Source organism: Cherax quadricarinatus, chromosome 24 (assembly GCF_038502225.1).
Source record: "Cherax quadricarinatus isolate ZL_2023a chromosome 24, ASM3850222v1, whole genome shotgun sequence".
NCBI classification, from domain to species: domain Eukaryota; kingdom Metazoa; phylum Arthropoda; class Malacostraca; order Decapoda; family Parastacidae; genus Cherax; species Cherax quadricarinatus.
The window spans coordinates 2,213,233-2,219,232 of record NC_091315.1 but is presented as its reverse complement, the minus strand read 5'-3'; positions in this window follow the sequence as shown (position 1 = coordinate 2,219,232).

Here is a 6,000-nt window from a genome sequence, read left to right as displayed (position 1 = left end):
GTGTGTGTGTGTGTGTCTGTGTGTGTGTGTGTCTGTGTGTGTGTGTGTCTGTGTGTGTGTGTGTGTGTGTGTGTGTGTGTGTGTGTGTGTGTGTGTGTGTGTGTGTGTGTGTGTGTGTGTGTGTGTCTGTGTGTGTGTGTGTCTGTGTGTGTGTGTGTGTGTGTGTGTGTGTGTGTGTGTCTGTGTGTGTGTGTGTGTGTGTGTGTGTGTGTCTGTGTGTGTGTGTGTCTGTGTGTGTGTGTGTCTCGGTCTTTCCATCTGCCTGTGTGTGTGTGTGTGTGTGTGTGTGTCTGTGTGTGTGTGTGTGTGTGTGTGTGTGTGTCTGTGTGTGTGTGTGTGTGTGTGTGTGTGTCTGTGTGTGTGTGTGTGTGTGTGTGTGTGTGTCTCGGTCTTTCCATCTGCCTGTGTGTGTGTCTGTGTGTGTGTGTGTGTCTGTGTGTGTGTGTGTGTGTGTGTGTGTGTGTGTGTGTGTGTGTGTGTGTGTGTGTCTGTGTGTGTGTGTGTGTGTGTGTGTGTGTGTGTCTGTGTGTGTGTGTGTCTGTGTGTGTGTGTGTCTGTGTGTGTGTGTGTCTGTGTGTGTGTGTGTCTGTGTGTGTGTGTGTCTGTGTGTGTGTGTGTGTCTGTGTGTGTGTGTGTCTGTGTGTGTGTGTGTGTGTGTGTGTGTGTGTCTGTGTGTGTGTGTGTGTGTGTGTGTGTGTGTCTGTGTGTGTGTGTGTGTGTGTGTGTGTGTGTGTGTGTGTGTGTCTGTGTGTGTGTCTGTGTGTGTCTGCCTGTGTGTGTGTGTGTCTGTGTGTGTGTCTGCCTGTGTGTGTGTGTGTCTGTGTGTGTGTCTGCCTGTGTGTGTGTGTGTCTGTGTGTGTGTGTGTGTGTGTGTGTGTGTGTCTCTCTCTCTCTCTCTCTCTCTCTCTCTCTCTCTCTCTCTCGCTCTCTCTCTCTCGCTCTCTCTCGCTCTCTCTCGCTCTCTCTCGCTCTCTCTCGCTCTCTCTCGCTCTCTCTCGCTCTCTCTCTCTCTCTCTCTCTCTCTCTCTCTCTCTCTCTCTCTCTCTCTCTCTCTTTCCTCTCTCTCTCTTTCCTCTCTCTCCTCTCCCCTCTCTCTCCTCTCCCCTCTCTCTCTTTCCTCTCTCTCTTTCCTCTCTCTTTCCTCTCTCTCTCTCTTTCCTGTCTCTTTCCTCTATCTTTCCTCTCTCCTCTCCTCTCTTTCCTCTCCTCTCTTTCCTCTCTTTCTCTCTCTTTCCTCTTTCTCTCTCTCTCTCTTTCCTCTCTCTCTCTCTTTCCTCTCTCTCTTTCCTCTCTCTTTCCTTTCTCTTTCCTCTCTCTCTCTTTCCTCTCTCTCTTTCCTCTCTCTCTCTCTTTCCTCTCTCTCTCTTTCTCTTTCCTCTCTCTCTCTTTCCTCTCTCTTTCCTCTCTCTTTCCTCTCTCTCTCTCTTTCCTCTCTTTCTTTCTTTCTATCTCTCTCTCTCCTTTTTTTTTTTTTTACACAGGGTTTGACAAGGTTAAGGATCCCTAGCTTTATTGACAGCTATTTACAGGTTAAGGATTCCTAACTTTATTGGCAAGCTAAGAGCTGTTACCTACATCAGCTCATTTGAAAGCATTTTTTTGTTATGAGACATACAAGTAGGGAACAGGATGAAGTTGGAGCCATCTGTGGGCCAGCATTTTCATTTGATCAACTGACGTTATCTCGTTGACATCATTATGCTGTACGAATGTGTTCCATACTCGAGTCATCCTGGGTATGTATGATCTCAGATGGAGTGATGTTCTGGAGAAGGGTACAGCCAGAGTGAAGTTGCTGCTTTCTGCCCGTCTTGTGGCATAAAAGCTTGTTTCACGCTGTCCTCGAAGTGGATCCAAGTGTGGTATTTTGACAATATTGGCCTTGTACATAACAGTAAGGCCACCCACATCCCTCCTATGTTGAAGGCTCTGCTGAAATGACAGATCTATCCAGGATGGGTCCAGGCGAGAGATGAGACGTCTTGCTCTGTTCTCTACTCTGTCAAGCAGTCGCAGATGAGAGGGGGGGCAGGCAAACCAAGAAAGTGGAGCATACTCAAGGTGCAAGCGTACTTGTGCCTCGTACAGGATCTTGCAACCCCTACTGTCAAGCAGATGGGAGATACGGCGAAGTGCTGTAAGCTTCCTGGCTGCCTTGTTTGCAAGATTTACAACATGGTTCTTCATGGTTAGTTTGGAGTCAAATTTCACCCCAAGGATATCAACTTCTTCTCCAGGTGCCAACATCCTCCCATTCATCCTTACTACTGCACCAGCATTACCATCATAGTGCCTAGAGACGATCATCATTTGCGTTTTCTCAGGTGCAAATGTTACTTGCCATCTATTTTCCCAAGCTGATATAGCTCTCAGCTGGTGATTGATGTAGCTTAGAGTAGCTGGCATTTCTTCTCTTGGATAAGTGAATGTCAGTGTACAGTCGTTTGCATATGCATGTGATTCTGGGATGAGATGAAGAAGGTCGTTGAAGTAGACATTCCATAACAGTGGACCCAGCACGCTTCCTTGTGGAACACTTGCCCCAATAGGATGTCTTGCTGATTCCGTTCCATTGAGAACTACACTTAGAGATCTACCATGAAGGTAGTCACTGAGGAGACATAGCGTTGAGCCTGCAATTCCCAGTGCTTGAAGTTTTGCTAAGAGGCCCTGGTGCCACACCCGGTCGAAAGTGCCAGCAATGTCCAGTGCTACCACACAGCTGATGCCACTTAGTGGAGAGGTTTAACAACAAATCAGCAGCAGAGTAACCTTTCCTGAAGCCATATTAACGATCACAAAGTAGTGAGTGGTAGTCAAAAAACTCTGTCATTTGTCTTGAGATTATTGTCTCAAGGATCTTACCAGTGATTGACAGGAGTGACACTGGTCTGTAGTTGCTGATTTCTGCTCTGCTCTTCTTTTTGTGAACAGGGACTACATTCGCCTCTTTCCATAGAGAGGGCCATTTACACTGTACTAGGCAGTGCTGAAAGATGCGAGTTAGAGGTGCTGCTAGCTGGTCTGCACATCTTCTCAACAATCTTGGGCTCAACTTGTCTGGGCCCACAGCCTTTTCTTGGTCAAGCGATTTAAGTAGGAAATGCACCACCTCCTGCCTTATTGTCACCACTGACAGTTTTGACACAGTTCTTGCAGCTAGCCAAGGAGGGTCCCTTGCTGGATCAGGAACTTGCATTTGGTAGCAAAGTGTTAGCAAAGAGGTCCGCCTTCTCTTGACTACTAGTAGAGGTGGTCCCATCCTGTCGATTTAGAGGTGGAATAAGTTCATCAGGCAGATAACCTTGTCTGTCCTTGACCAGGGACCACCAGGTTTTGGAGCCTACCCTACCTGATGCTAACTTTCTTTTAGTGTCCACCTCCCATTTAGCAATGGCCCACTTTTGAACATCACCCATATGCCTACAGGCTTGCGTGTGCAAGTTCCTGTTATAGGTGGTAGGATGTCTCTTATACCTTCTCCATGCTTTGTACTTAGCAGTAGCAGCCTCTCTATAACGAAAGCCAAACCAAGGCTGATCTGTAGGCTTTGTCACATGTTGCCGGTGAGGAATGTGTTCTTGTTGTAGATTAAGGATGTGTCCAGTGAAGGCTTTCACTTGGTTGTCAACATCCCCTTGGAGAAGAGCATTCCAATCGGTGGTGGCGAGCTCAGAGCAAAGGGCTGGCCAATTACCTCTTTCCCATAGCCAGGTTGTGCGTGTGGACTCCTCACCTCGTTCTGTTGGGATCTTAAGTGTCGTAAAAACAGCCTTGTGGTCAGACGATCCAACGTAGCCGAGGGATTGACTAGTGACTATGCCTTCTGCCAGATCACTCACTACTGAGTCAAGGGAGGAGCTAGAGATATGAGTAGGGAAATCAACAAAGTTTCTCATGTCAAACACTGCAAGAAGGTCATCAAAGTCCCTCTGTATAAGGTGCTGGTTGAGGTCACCAACAATTATAATATGTTGACAGGTGTGTTGTAGCAGAAGGGAGTCAATATTTTCCATTAGGAAGTTGATAGGGTCTGCATGTTGCCACTGAGGTCTGTACATTTCACATGCTAGTACAGAGGTACTAGTATTTATACAGAGCTTGAAGAACATCATTTCAAGATGTGTAGGGGTGGCAACATCTATGTGCTGGGCATGAACACTTTTAGAGAAGCACACAGCAACACCTCCTCCTTGCCCTTGCCTGTCCCTTCTCATCCTTGAGGTGTAGTCAGCAATTCTTGCAAAATTTTCTGGAGTCCTGTCATCCAAAAATGTTTCGACAACAGCTATCATGTCGGGACGTCGAGTGTTCACAAAACTATGTGTGAGCTCTCCAACATTAGTAATGAAACCTCAAATGTTGGCCGACAGGATGCTGATAGACTGGCTCCTCATGATGAAGTGGTCAGCTTGAGGTGGTGGGTGTGTAGAATGTAAGGTGCCTGCCCGCCCTTGAGAGAGGTAGGAGGGTACTGAGGCAGCTGCAGGATGGGGGTAGGTCTGTGGTCTTGTATAAGGCACAATACCACCTGCTGGGCTGGGATAGCAGTAGCTAAGTGGGTGACGTGTGAGTTTGTTCACCAATTCAGAGATCCTGCTGGTTTGTTCTGAGAACAGGTCTCTAAACAGGTGGCCCTGTCTGTTAAGTTCCTTTTTCTTCCGACACTGGTCCTCCTGATGTCCTTTCTTGTAGCAGTAATTACACCTGGTATCTCGCAGGCAGTTGTAGGAAGTTTGCCCCTTCCGGTGACAGCGAGAGCACAGCCTAGGTGCCTGGGAGGGTGGACTAGGATTTGTTGCACCTCCTCTGTTTTGCAGATTTGTCCTCGGATTCTGCCGCTGGAACTGTGTTAGTGGAAGGTGAGACGGCTGTAGATATCTTCCTCCTCCACGTCCTCTTCCACTTCCTCTACCCCGTCCTCTACCAGTACTGACAGATGTGTCCCTGCTGTTCGTACTTTGGCGCAGTAGGTGATCAGGTGCAGTGATAGTTCCCTGATCATTAACTGCACCAATCTCTGGTGGAGAAACTCCTGGCTCAGAACTTGCTGATGAAGCACTGTTACCAGATTCTGGAATAGTGTCGGCAGGTGTGCTGACAGGTGTAGGATCAGAGATATGTGCTCCGTCAAGTGGACTGGCAGTGGCTGAAGCAGAGATGTCAGGTGTAGTAGAATTAACAGACCTCTCTCTCTCTCTCTCTCTCTCTCTCTCTCTCTAACACAGAGTTTGACAAGGTTAAGGATCCCTAGCTTTATTGACAGCTATTTACAGGTTAAGGATTCCTAACTTTGTTGGCAAAGCTAAGGCTATTACCTACATCAGCTCATTTGAAAGCATTTTATTGTTATGAGACATACAAGTAGGAAACAGGATGAAGTTGGAGCCATCTGTGGGCCAGCATTTTCATTTGATCAACTGACTTTATCTCGTTGACATCATTATCCTGTACGAATGTGTTCCATACTCGAATCATCCTGGGTATGTACGATCTCAGATGGAGTTATGTTCTGGAGAAGGGTACAGCCAGAGTGAAGTTGCTGCTTTCTGCCCGTCTTGTGGCATAAAAGCTTGTTTCACGCTGTCCTCGAAGTGGATCCAAGTGTGGTATTTTGACAATATTGGCCTTGTACATAACAGTAAGGCCACCCACATCCCTCCTATGTTGATGGCTCTGCTGAAATGACAGATCTATCCAGGATGGGTCCAGGCGAGAGATGAGACGTCTTGCTCTGTTCTCTACTCTGTCAAGCAGTCGCAGATGAGAGGGGGGCAGGCAAACCAAGAAAGTGGAGCATACTCAAGGTGCGAGCGTACTTGTGCCTCGTACAGGATCTTGCAACCCTTACTGTCAAGCAGATGGGAGATACGGCGAAGTGCTGTAAGCTTCCTGGCTGCCTTGTTTGCAAGATTTACAACATGGTTCTTCATGGTTAGTTTGGAGTCAAATTTCACCCCAAGGATATCAACTTCTTCTCCAGGTGCCAACATCCTTCCA